General features: G+C 44.6%; 1 protein-coding gene across 1 annotated transcript in view; it reads left to right on the top strand.

Annotated features, from left to right (window-relative positions):
* LOC116982232 (zinc finger protein 850-like) overlaps positions 1-14,609 on the top strand; it is a gene marked incomplete at its 3' end in the record, with an annotated part of 210,034 nt that overhangs the window by 157,683 nt on the left and 37,742 nt on the right. The window lies entirely within an intron of this gene.

Below are 14,609 nucleotides of genomic sequence, written 5' to 3'. Positions count from 1 at the left end.
TGATGTCCTTACCGCTAGCTCCTGATTCTTCCCATCAAGCTTTTTCTCCAACACATCCACAAGTTGTGTCCTTTCTAACAATGCCTCTTCGCTTTCATGGAGTTTTCCCTTCAGGTTTTCCAGCAACTGAGGAAGCTAACAAGTTATTAATACCTCCTAACAGATAAATCTGGGCAACATAGAATGGAAATCACACACACGCAACATTTGTAATTCAACTGCACCAATAGTTAGGTCCTCAATTCCACCTTGGTATTAAGACATTAAAATTAAAATTATCATTAATGAAATCAGAGGATGAAATCATTAATCCACATTCAATGGTTTAATGGTCCTTTATTGTCACGTGTACTGAGGTACAGTGAAATATGATTTACCACACACATACCAAAAATGCAACAAGCCACAAAACTACATAAAGATTAAACATAAACAGCCACCACAGCACCGTGTGAGAATCCCTAGGGCACCCAGCATAAGCGGAGACCCACAGCCATCAGTTCAATGTCCGGGCCACACACACGCTCCTTCACCAACCGCTGTACTCTCTCTGCAGTCCCTGTCCGCCCAAAGTCAGAAAGCCGTCCACACTCGAACCAGACTCCAGGATCACTGCACTAACCAGAATGACAATGTTGCAAGGCTCTACATAAAATGTGATTCTGCACCATAACAGATCATAAAAGGGTTGATGGGCTGATTTAGAAAAAAAGAATGGGAAGATTTATACAAAAGAAAATCTTCACATTTTTTCATGTTGATAAATGTGAGGTTATCCACTTTGGTGGCAAAAACAGGAAAGTACACTATTACCTGAATGGTGGCCGATTAGGAAAAGGGGAGATGCAATGAGACCTGGGTGTCATGGTACACCAGTCATTGAAAGTAGGCATGCAGGTGCAGCAGGCAGTGAAAAAAGCAAATGGTATGTAAGCATTCATAGCAAAAGGATTTGAGAAAAGGTGCAGGGAGGTTCTAGCCACAGTTGTACAGGGAATTGGTGAGACCACACCTGGAGTATTGCATACAATTTTGGTCTCCTAATCTGAGGAATAACATTCTTGCCATAGAGGGAGTACAGAGAAAGTCCAGCAGACTGATTCCTGGGATGTCAGGACTTTCATATGAAGAAAGACTGGATAGACACGGCTTGTACTCGCTAGAATTTAGAAGATTGAGGGGGGATCTTGTAGAAACTTACAAAATTCTTAAGGGGTTGGACAGGCTAGATGCAGGAAGTTTGTTCCTGATGTTGGGGAAGTCCAGAACAAGGGGTCACAGTTTAAGGATAAAGGGGAAATCTTTTAGTACTGAGATGAGAAGAACATTTTTTACACAGAGTGTGGTGAATCTGTGGAAATCTCTGCCACAGAATGTAGTTGAGGCCAGTTCATTGGCTATATTTAAGAGGGAGTTAGATGTGGCACTTGTGGCTAAAGGGATCAGGGGGTATGGAGAGAAAGCAGGTACAGAATACTGAGTTGGATAATCAGCCATGATCATAGTGAATGGCGGTGCAGGCTCGAAGGGCCGAATGGCCTCCTCCTGCACCTATTTTCTATGTTTCTATGTTTCTATTTACAGATTTATTCCAAGAGGCTCCCTGCTATTTTGATTTCACTGCCAGTTACAACAGAATCCCTTAGCTGGTTGCAGAGATCTTTCCCTGTAATAGACATTCACACAGCTGCAAACAATGATGTCCTTACCGCTAGCTCCCGATAATTTCCATCAAGCTTTTTCTCCAACACATCCACAAGTTGCGTCTTTTCCAATAATGCCTCTTCGTTTTCACGGAGTTTTACCTTGAGGTCTTCCAGCAACTGAGAAAGTTAACGTAATTAATACCTCCTAACAGTAATTAAAACTTAGCAACATAGAATGGAAATCACACACACGCAACATTTGTAATTTAAATGCACCAATTCTTCAATTCCACCTTGGTATTAAGACGTTAAAATTAAAACTATCATTAATGAAATCAGGGGATAAAATCATTAATTCACATTCAATGGTTTAATGGTCCTTTATTGTCACGTGTACTGAGGTACAGTGAAATATGATTTACCACACACATCCAAAAATGCAACAAGACACAAAACTACATAAAGATTAAACATAAACAGCCACCACACCGGCGTGTGAGAATCCCTAGGGCACCCAGCATAAGCGGAGACCCACAGCCATCAGTTCAATGTCCGGGCCACACACACGCTCCTTCACCGACCGCTGTACTCTCTCTGCAGTCCCTGTCCGCCCAAAGTCAGAAAGCCGTCCACACTCGCACCAGGCTCCAGGATCACTGCACTAACCAGAATGACAATGTTGCAAGGCTCCACATAAAATGTGATTCTGCACCATAACAGATCATAAAAGGGTTGATGGGCTGATTTAGAAAAAAAGAATGGGAAGATTTATACAAAAGAAAATCTTCACTCACGGAAACCCCTCCGAGTCCCCACCAGGGTAGGCAGCTCCTCCATCGTGGTTTTTACGACCACATATTCCCGTCTGTGATGGAAGGTGAATAACTTTTACCATCTTCCTCCTTTTCTCCCACGGTCGGGGCAATCGAAACTCCCGCAGTCGCCGATCAAAGGTCCTGCAGTTGGAGCTCCCGACGTTGATCCCTAACAAAGCTACCTCCAGCTCCACGATGTTTGGCCACAATGCCGGCGGAGATGCAATACGCAAAAAGTGGCACCTCCGTCGAGGGAAGAGTTAATAAAAGTTTCTCCTTTCCCCAATCCCCCACTTACCCCCACATAATACAAACTAAAGATACGCTAACACACACACAAATAAAACAGACTAAAAACAAACAAAAGCAAAACTCACACAGTCAAGGGGAGAATGTACAGACAGCACCCGTAATTGGGATGGAACCCGGGTCTGTGGCGCTACAAGTGCTGCAAGGCAGCAACTCTACCGTTGTGCCAGCGTGCCACCCAACACTGTGCCTCCTCACCCAACCTCTCAACATTTGGCAGAAACTTGTATTCTTTAATAGTTTACTCGATACATGTGACAATTAACTAAACTAAATCCCATCTGCATCTTCTCCTGTACAATTTCATCTTTACTATTATATAATAACAGGAAGCACTCCTCGACAATTTGAACAATTTTCTGGCACCATTCCTTTGGCAAGGGAAGACTGAAAACATTTAGTCAGAACGTCAGCTGTTTCCACCCTTGCTTCTTTTAACTGGCTGGGAAACATTTCTGCCGGACCTGATGATCTGTCCACCTTCAGAGATGTGTGAAGGCATGCTTTCAATTTCCTTGAAAAGTTCCGACACACGACATGAAACGGTTTAACAATAGTCTTTGCTTTAGAAAACAAGAGGCATTGTTAATTGTTATTGTTAAAAAGAAAACTTGCAATATTTTAGACTGAATTTTCAGGCTTTAAAGTGAAATCCAACTGCAGAAATGCAAACACAAAGTACACAGATCACTGTAATAGCTCACTCAGTGAGGGTTACAAATATTCAACTGGAATTGATGTTACCTTAAGCTGTTCATCTCTCACGTGAAGCTGGGTTTCTTTGTCCAGAATTTGGTCTTTGAGCTGCACTATTTGCTGTTCATACTGAGCCAGCTGCTCAGTTAAATCAGCCGCCGAATACTTACCTTTAGTCTTCTGGCAGCTCAGTGCCTGCAGAATAATTGGTCACCATTAATAACTGCATCATAGTGAATCAGATTTCAGAGAAAACAGTGTTGAAATATTCAGTGTGAGAGGACACCTGAGATCCCGGAGAGAATCCACGCAGGTCACGGGGAGAAGGTACAAACTCTGTACAGACAAGCACCTGTAGTCAGGATCGAACCCAGTTCCCTGACACTGTAAGGCAGCAACTCTACTGTTGCACCACCATTACTCCAGCAGTGTGCCCATTGTTGATATAAACCAGCATCTGCATTTCTTTGTATCTGGGATGCAAGTCTGATTTTCTAGTAATACTGGGAAAAGGGGAAGTGTCCTGGAGAGATCGCACACGTGAGGTGGGAGTGACCCTAGGAGCCGCGTGGACCCAATCCACCCACCGAACAACCGCGCCGCCGACCGGAACGTGCACCAGTTGGCTAGACTCGCCCCACAGGCCTCCCAGGGGACCGAGGTGAAGCCGGATGGCGAGGTCTGCCTGGGCTGATGGAGCCTCAGCAGCGGCGGTGATGGGAGCCTCAGCAGCAACGGGAGCCTCAGGGGCAACGGGAGCCTCAGCAGCAACGGGAGCCTCAGCGGCAACCTCAGCGGCAACGGGAGCCTCAGCGGCAACGGGAGCCTCAGCGGCAACGGGAGCCTCAGCGGCAACGGGAGTCTCAGCGGCAACGGGAGCCTCAGCGGCAACGGGATCCTCAGCGGCAACGGGAGCCTCAGCGGCAACGGGAGCCGCAGCGGCAGCGGGAGCCTCAGCAGCGGCGGTGATGGAAGCCTCAACAGCAACGGGAGCCTCAGCAGCAACGGGAGCCTCAGCGGCAGTGGGAGCCTCAGCAGCAACGGGAGCCTCAGCAGCAACGGGTGCCTCAGCGGCAACGGGAGCCTCAGCGGCAACGGGAGCCTCAGCGGCAGCGGGAGCCTCAGCGGCAGCGGTGATGGAAGTCTCAACAGCAACAGGAGCCTCAGCAGCAACGGGAGCCTCAGCGGCAGTGGGAGCCTCAGCGGCAGTGGGAGCCTCAGCGGCAACGGGAGCCTCAGCAGCAACGGGAGCCTCAGCGGCAGTGGGAGCCTCAGCGACAACGGGAGCCTCAGCGGCAACGGGAGCCTCAGCAGCGGCGGTGATGGAAGCCTCAGCAGCAACGGGAGCCTCAGCGGCAACGGGAGCCTCAGCGGCAACGGGAGCCTCAGCGGCAACGGGAGCCTCAGCGGCAACGGGAGCCTCAGCGGCAGTGGGGCCTCACGATCAACCCGCAATCAGCGTTCAATGATAGTGGGGGGGGGGGGGGGGGGGGGGGAAGACAATGGGGACCAGGCGTCCCCCCACTGCCGTGAAGAACAATGGGGATCCGGCGATGGGGGACTGCCATGTGGGACGGTGGTAGAACAATGTGGGTCCCGGTGTGGGGGAAATACTCTACATTTATAATTCTCTACCCAGGGGATAAGCCTGCGTTTGTTTGTTTGTTCGTTCCGTTTAAGGCGTTGTGCACACGGCAGCCAGCCAACAGTCGCATGTCTTTTTATTTTTATTTGCACTTTTAATTTCAAGTTTTCGTGCACCTTGTGTGTTGTGACTGTTGGCGACCAATTTCCCTCCGGGGATGAAGAAAGTTTTATTGTATCGTATCGTAAGTGAAAACCAAGGATCAATTCAGGCCTCAGTGAGGGCCAATAGCTCTCTGATGACTGTGGGTGAGTAGTGATACGTTGGAGCAGAGGAGTTTAGAATTGGTGGTCAATGCTGCCCACAAGGTAAGGTGTTATGATGAGCAGCTGACTCCTAGTACCAAGAGCTTGGGTCGTGCTCAGACCAATCGCCTTTATATTGGAACAAACAGGATGCCCATCTTTTCAAGGGTTGCATTTACATTAGTGGCCCACCATTGCTCATCACTGCACAGGACAGGAAGAAAATCATGAATGTCATAAACGTCCCAGGTTTACTTAGAGGAGAATGTATTTTTTCAAGTAGTGAACCAGTCACATCACACAAATAAAAATTTCTCGGCCTCAATATGCACAACCCATCTAATAAAAATTAGTCATGCCAATAACAAATAATAAAACATGAGAAATTCAATTTGAAACGGCTAACATTTACCAGAGGCAAAATATAACAGACAAATTAAGTTAAGCAAAGGAAAAGCATTTTCATGAAATATTTTTGCAATTGAAATCATAAGCAAGTGATTGTAGTCCACACATTATTTTATACAAGGAAAAACTAAATTCCAAAATATATCATGAATACAAATACAAATGTTGTAAATGTAAATGCAACAACAGGAAATTACAAAAATACTTACCCCCGCTGATGCAAGAGGCTTTTCATTTGCACAAATGCACCTCCACATGCTCTTACTTTAATGTGGCTGCAAAATAACCAAAATAATAATTAAATAGAATTGGTACAGAGCAGAGATTAATTTAACCGGGCATCATCCGTGGCACGGACATTGTGGGCCAAAGGGCCTGTTCCTGTGCTGTACTGTTCTATGGTCTATGCTCTTGAGTTTACGTTTAGTTTGTTGTCACGTGTACCGAGGTACAGTGTAAAGCTTTTGTTGCGTGCTGACCAGTCAGCAGAAGGACAATACACGTTTGCAATCGACCCATTTACAGCGCAAGGTAACCCCAGCAAAGTCTGATCAAGGATAGTCCAAGGGTCATCAAAGCGGTAGATAATAGTTCAGTACTAATGATGCGAATGATGAGATTAGCAAATGGCAGAGGGGTCCAATTGAAGAAAGTGACACCCAATGCAGTGGCAGATAATAAAGAGACATTAAAGTGAATGGAGAGCAGGAATTTCTTAATCAGAGGGTGGTGAATCTGTCTAATTCATTGCCATTGAAGGATGAGGAGGCCAAGTCAATGGATATTTTATGGCGGAGATTGATAGAGTTTTGATTAGTGCGGGTGTCAGAGGTTATGGGGGGAAAGGCAACAAGTATGAAGGCAGCTGGGCTCTAAAATTCAGGTAGTTCCAATGTGTGAAATGATTATACATCTAAATTCCTTACAACCAATAAGCAGAGCAGGATTAAGGGCTCAAAGATGCCTCAATAATGCTCAATAATGAGGAGTTGCAATAATGGACAATGCAATGCAAAACACAAAATATTTCTATGAGAGTGGATACGTGGAACTTGGGACCTCAATTCTTTTGGAAGCAGGGTTAAATTTCAGTTAACTTTTGATAATCGAACATGTACATGGTTTCACTTTGATGAACGTAGCTTTCAATGAACACATAATATCAACACATAGTTTTAGGGTAATATTTCTCTACCCAATGGAAAGCCAGCCTATTACAAAACAAAATGGTTAAAATAGGAAATATCCTGAGCACGCTAGATGCAACAATGGAAATAAAACTGAGGCAACTGAAAGGTGTAACATGTATGGATCACAAGACAAAGGAGCTGCCATTTAAAACAGAGGTGTGCAAGAATTTCCTCTCTCAGTGAATGATGAATCTCTGGATTTTTATATCCTGGATGATGTCAAGGTTAGATCACATGAGGTATTCAAACGCAAGGTAGATCAATCAAATCATGTTATCAATTAGGTCCACTTAATATAAATAATGTTCACAAAATCCACATTACATCCAATTCACACGAATAAAATAACCATTACAGCAGAACTACCTGTATCAAATCATACACAAACGTCCCAAATTACCTTAATTTCACAGATTTCATCACGTCACAAAATGGTGCAAAAACAGCAAATTAAAAGTTAAGACACAGATTAAAGTTGCATCTCAATGTAATTAGTTTAACATCATATTCCATAACTGTGCCACAGTTGATCAGCTTATTTACAACGACTGTTGCTAAATCTGGCCCTACTTGTGAAGAAAGTTTGCCATCCTGCACTGCACAAAAGTAGAACATAGCTTGATATCCAATTGCAAACTTGAGCCTTACAGCACCTCCTATCAGCTGTTGTTTAATTCTACAAGTATGGCCAAAGTTCTATATAGATTTCCTTTGCCGATATTGGACTTATCTGTATTTCATCCCATTTCCATTTCCATGTGCAAGGACACAAACAAATTGCTTTTTCCATGAGCACTTTCCATTTTTCAGCATCCCAATAATTTTGAATTATTGTCACTGCTAGGATACAGGAAAACAAACCAGCTGATTTGGACATGGCAAAGTTCCCCCAATTGCCAGATAAAATATTCTGGTGAAGTTGGTTCCTGTTTAAGTATTAGGCATCAAAAATCCCTGGTATTCATCAAATAGTATCACTGAACGTAAGACGACAGATTAGGCCTCTAGTTCATCCAGAATTGGCACCTCGAACAGTGTAGCACTTCCTTATCACTGGATTGGCAATTCTCGCAGGATATGTGTCTATAAACTGACTCAAAAGCATATCCTGCTCTATTCTCAAAGTAACTAAAACTCAAAACAAAGAAAACAATGGAATTTTCACTCATAAAATGAGCAGCACAATGGCACAGCCAGTAGAGCTACTACCTCACAGCACCAGAGACCTTGGTTCCATACGGACATTGGGTTCTGTGGAGTTTGAGTGACTGTGTGGGATTCCTCCGGGTGATCCAGTTTCCTCCCACATCCCAAACACATGCAGCTTTTTAGGTTTCCGTAAATAGCCTCCATAAAATTGCCACTAATGTGTAGGGAGTGTTTGAAAAAGGGGAATAACATAGTGTAGCGACACCCGGTGGTGGCTCTGGGTAATCGAACCCTCGTGATTGACTGGAGGGAGGAGTCACTGAGCGCGGGTGTTCTAATGGCTGTATTTTTTTGCTGATGTAAATGATCAGAGTCTGGAGTCTTTCTACCGCTGTTCGGTAAAAAGCAAACTGACTTACTGCATAACTGCCTGGTTTGGGAACTGTTTAGCAGCTGACAGAGCAGCTCTCTAGAGGGTGATAAAAACTGCCCAGGGTATCATTGGACTCCCCCTGCCCCCTCTGGAGGACATTTACCACTCCAGATGCCGCAGCAGGACCTGTAATATCGTGAAAGACATTACACACCCTTGTCACCACCTTTTCACACTGCTGGCCTCAGGAAAAAGGTACAGGTCGCTAAAGTCATGCACTGCCAGACTCAAGAACAGCTTTCACCCATCAGCAATCTTGGAACTGAACTCTGTCTCGGGAGCGGGTTATGGGGAAGGAGGGGGGGGGGGGGTGGGAGACAGTGTTAATTTATGTAAATGTGAATCCATGGGTGGGTTTGGGGAGGGAGGGAGTGTAAAAAGTATGAGTATGTGAATGTTTGAAGTTCTTTTAAATGGAGAGACACAGTAATCTCGTTGTATGTGACACATGCAATGACAATAAAGCATTCTGATTCGGATTCTGATTATCAGCACTATACAAGGTAAGTGGAAAAGAAAATTACAATACCTGTATCAATCCAAATGTCACAATATATTAATATATTTGATGATCTTTCCCCAAGCGGACAATTTCCAGATTGAATTTAGCCTCCTGATGACAAAGAAGGCTATTGTCTACTGCGAGGGGAATTGATTACAAAGGCACGCAGTTTCTGCGGATAGTCGCAACACTTCGCCGTGAAAGATCTTTTACAGGAAAGGTCTCAGAATATAAAGATGTAAAGAATACCAAGTTGTTCAGGTTAAGTCTGCTCAACTAATCGCTGAAATGGGATAAGCCGTGCTCTCTTCTCACTGTTACCATCGACAGTAGCCACAGAAGTGTAAACGTCCCACACTCCCAGTTCGAAAAAAGCTACTGTCCCATCAGGTTGTTGAACTGACCTAATGCTACCACAGCAACGGAACATTACAGACCATCTCTTGGCAACAATGCATTGTTTAATTTTCTGAATTCCATTTTATAGACAATAGACAATGTCATATGACAATTACCTGAATGGTGCAGGAGCAGGTCATTTGGCCCTTTGAGCCTGCACCACCATTCACTGTGATCATGGTTGATCATCCACAATCAGTATCCCCTTCCTGCCTTCTCCCCATAGGATAGAATATAGATTATTGGAGGTGTTTCAGTTTGTTCCTGCATCCAAATAATTTATCATATCAAATTCCTTTAGTCCACTGGAAGTAGATCACCAAACTTCAGTGATGTCCTGCTTCTATCGCCATAATCTCCAAGCACTATGTCATTAATCCTAACATTGATTTCTTTCAATTCCTACCTTCCACACATATAGAAACCTAATAGCCCTGTCCCACGGTGCGAGTTCATTCCAAGAGCTCTCCCGAGTTTAAAAAAAATCAAACTTGTGGTAAGCACGGTGAATGAACGTAGCGGGTACGTCGGAGCTCGGGGACATTTCTTAGCGCTAACGGCAGGTACTCGGGAAGACTCGCTAACGGCAGGAAAGCACGGGACGACTCGTGAAGATTTTTCAACATGATGAAAAATGACCACGAGAGCCCCGAGTACCGACGAGTGGCCATTATCCTAAATTTCCGAGTTCGAATCAGGGCAAACTCGGGAGAACTCTTGGAATGAACTCGTACCATGGGACAGGGCTTTAATTGTGCCCTCCATTGTGGAGATAGAACTGAACAGCATTTAATTATTCTGCAATTTATTTGTTCCCAACCAGGGTTTATAACCATATAACCATATAACAATTACAGCACGGAAACAGGCCATCTCGGCCCTACAAGTCCGTGCCGAACAACTTTTTTCCCTTAGTCCCACCTGCCTGCACTCATACCATAACCCTCCATTCCCTTCTCATCCATATGCCTATCCAATTTATTTTTAAATGATACCAACGAACCTGCCGCCACCACTTCCACTGGAAGCTCATTCCACACCGCTACCACTCTCTGAGTAAAGAAGTTCCCCCTCATGTTACCCCTAAACTTCTGTCCCTTAATTCTTAAGTCATGTCCTCTTGTTTGAATCTTCCCTATTCTCAAAGGGAAAAGCTTGAACACATCAACTCTGTCTATCCCTTTCATCATTTTAAAGACCTCTATCAAGTCCCCCCTTAACCTTCTGCGCTCCAGAGAATAAAGACCTAACTTATTCAACCTATCTCTGTAACTTAGTTGTTGAAACCCAGGCAACATTCTAGTAAATCTCCTCTGTACTCTCTCTATTTTGTTGACATCCTTCCTATAATTGGGCGACCAAAATTGTACACCGTACTCCAGATTTGGTCTCACCAATGCCTTGTACAATTTTAACATTACATCCCAGCTTCTATACTCAATGCTCTGATTTATAAAGGCTAGCATACCAAAAGCTTTCTTTACCACCCTATCTATATGAGATTCCACCTTCAAGGAACTATGGACGGTTATTCCCAGATCCCTCTGTTCAACTGTATTCTTCAATTCCCTACCATTTATCATGTACGTCCTATTTTGATTTGTCCTGCCAAGGTGTAACACCTCACATTTATCAGCATTAAACTCCATCTGCCATCTTTCAGCCTATTTTTCCAAATGGCCTAAATCACTCTGTAGACTTTGGAAATCCTCTTCATTATCCACAACACCCCCTATCTTGGTATCATCTGCATAGTTACTAATCCAATTTACCACCCCTTCATCCAGATCATTGATGTACATGACAAACAACAAAGGACCCAACACAAATCCCTGAGGCACCCCACTAGTCACCTGCCTCCATCCCGACAAACAGCCATCCACCATTACCCTCTGGCTTCTCCCATTCAGCCACTGCTGAATCCATCTTGCTATTCCTGCATTTATACCCAACAGTTTAACCTTCTTAACCAACCTTCCATGAGGAACCTTGTCAAAGGCCTTACTAAAGTCCATATAGACAACATCCACTGCTTTACCCTCGTCAATTTCCCTAGTAACCTCTTCAAAAAATTCAAGAAGATTAGTCAAACATGACCTTCCAGGCACAAATCCATGTTGACTGTTCCTAATCAGACCCTGTTTATCCAGATGCTTATATATATTATCTCTAAGTATCTTTACATTAATTTGCCCACCACTGAAGTCAAACTAACAGGTCTATAATTGCTAGGTTTACTCTTAGAACCCTTTTTAAACAATGGAACAACATGCGCAGTACGCCAATCCTAGGGGACTATTCCCGTTTCTAATGACATTTGAAATATTTCTGTCATAGCCCCGGCTATTTCTACACTAACTTCCCTCAATGTCCTAGGGAATATCCTGTCAGGTCCTGGAGACTTATCCACTTTTATATTTTTCAAAAGTGTCAGTACTTCTTTTACTTTGAAACTCATAGTATCCATAACTACTCTACTCGTTTCCCTTACCTCACATAATTCAATATCCTTCTCCTTGGTGAATACCGAAGAAACGAAATTGTTCAATATCTCCCCCATCTCTTTTGGCTCTGCAGATAGCTGTCCACTCTGTTTCTCCAATGGACCAATTTTATCCCTCGTAATCCTTTTGCTATTAATATAGCTGTAGAAACCCTTTGGATTTACTTTCACCTTACTTGCCAAAGCAACCTCATATCTTCTTTTAGCTTTTCTAATTTCTTTCTTAAGATTCTTTTTACATTCCTTATACTCCACAAGCACCTCATTTACTTCATGCTGCCTATAATTATTGTAGATCTCCCTCTTTTTCCGAACAAGATGTCCAATTTCCCTTGAAAACCAGGGCTCTTTCCAATTTTTACTGTTTCCTTTCAACCGAACAGGAACATAAAGATTCTGTACTCTTAAAATTTCCCCTTTAAATGTCCACCATTTCTCTTCTACATCTTTCCCATAAAACAAAATGTCCCAGTCCACTCCTTTTAAATCATCTCGCATCTCATCAAAGTTAGCCTTTCTCCAATCAAAAATCTCAACCCTAGGTCCAGTTCTGACCTTCTCCATAATTATATTGAAACTAATGGTATTGTGATCACTGGACCCGAAGTGCTCCCCAACGCATACCTCCGCCACCTGTCCCGTCTCATTTCCTAACAGGAGGTCCAGCACTGCCCCTCCTCTAGTAGGTACCTCTATGTATTGCTGCAAAAAACTATCCTGCACACATTTTACAAACTCCAAACCATCCAGCCCATTTACAGAATGTGTTTCCCAGTCTGTGTGTGGAAAGTTGAAATCTCCCACACGCACTACCTTGTGCTTACTACTAATATCTGCTATCTCCTTACATATTTGCTCTTCCAATTCTCGTTCCCCATTTGGCGGTCTATAATACACCCCTATAAGTGTTGCTACACCTTTCCCACTTCTCAGTTCCACCCAAATAGCCTCCCTAGATGAGCCCTCCAATCTATCCTGCCAAAGCACTGCTGTAATATCTTCCCTGACTAGCAATGCAACACCTCCACCTCTTGCCCCTCCAATTCTATCACACCTGAAGCAACGAAATCCTGGAATATTTAGTTTCCAATCACAGCCCTCCTGCAACCATGTTTCACTGATCGCCACAACATCATACTTCCAGGTGTCTATCCAGACTCTAAGCTCATCCACCTTTCTTACAATGCTCCTAGCATTAAAATATGCACATTTAAGAAACCCCCCGTCTCTTCTTCTCTGTTTATTTCCTTTTTTTCTTTCTCCTCTTGTGTCCGAGTGCTTCCCTTTTCTGCTTCCTGTCTCCCATTCTGTCTACTAGCTTTCTCTATTTGAGTCCCTCGCCCCAACCATTCTAGTTTAAAGTCTCCCCAGTGGCCTTTGCAAATTTCCCCGCCAGGATATTGGTCCCCCTCGGGTTCAAGTGCAACCCATCCTTTCTGCACAGGTCCCACCTTCCCCAAAAGAAGTCCCAATGATCCAGAAACTTGAATCCCTGCCCTCTGCACCAGTCTTTCAGCCACGCACTTATCCTTCACCTCGCTCCATTCCTACTCTCACTGTCGCGTGGTACAGGCAGTAATCCTGAGATTGTTACCTTTTTGGTCCTTTTCCTTAACTCTCCTCCCAACTCCCTAAATCCTCCCTTCAGGACCTCTTCACTTTTTTTACCTATGTCATTTGTACCAATATGTACCACGACCTCAGGCTCCTCTCCCTCTGATTTCAGGATATCTTGGATGCGTTGAGACACGTCCGAGACCTTGGCACCAGGGAGGCAGACCACCATCCTGGTCTCCCGACTGCGTCCACAGAATCGCCTATCCGACCCCCTAACAATAGAGTCCCCAATTACTATTGCCCTCTTCTTTTTTTCCCTACCTTTTGGAGCAACAGGGCTGGTCTCTGTGCTGGAGGCCCGTCCGCTGTCGCTACCCCCCGGGTAGGCTGTCACCCCCATCCGTACTCAAACAGGAGTACTTATTTGCAAGGTGTACCGACATTGGAGTACTCACTCGTTCCTGCCTCTGCCCCTTGCCCTTCCTTAGCGTGACCCACATGTCTCTCTCCCGTGGTTTTGGAGTGACCACCTCCCTATAACTCCCCTCTATGACCTCGTCACTCTCCCTGACCAGACAGAGGTCATCGAGCTGCTGCTCCAGGAACCTAATACGGTCCCTTAGGAGCCCCATCTCTTTGCACCTGGTGCAGATGTGGACGTCTGGAGGGCCATCCGACACCATGACCTCCCACATCTGACATCCAGAACAGTACACTGCTCTGACTGTCATTCTCTCGCCTTACCCTGGATCCGATACCAGTATAATACAATAGAAACTGCTGGGAGAAATCAGCAGGTATCTGACACAAACAGCTGCTCCCTCTTGCCCTTTAAACTGCACCTTTATTATATAAACAAAAAGCACTGTACCTTTAGCCCACTGTACCTTTAGCCCACTGTACCTTTACTAAAGCACTGTACCTTTAACCAGAAAGCAGAAATGCTAACCTAAGGTTGCACCCAATCAGCTGCTTCCTCTAGTCTGCTTCCGCCAATCAGCGGCTTCCACCAGAACCCTACCTATGGAGTGTGGAACGTTACAGATTTCGGTAAAAGCCCTGACCCTCCTCCACTCGCTCCAACGGTCCCGGGCCTCTGTGAAAACAAGCCC

This window comes from Amblyraja radiata, chromosome 16 (assembly GCF_010909765.2).
Source record: "Amblyraja radiata isolate CabotCenter1 chromosome 16, sAmbRad1.1.pri, whole genome shotgun sequence".
Lineage (NCBI taxonomy): Eukaryota > Metazoa > Chordata > Chondrichthyes > Rajiformes > Rajidae > Amblyraja > Amblyraja radiata.
Note: the sequence above shows the minus strand (reverse complement) of the source record. Positions and strands in the feature narration are given on the sequence as shown.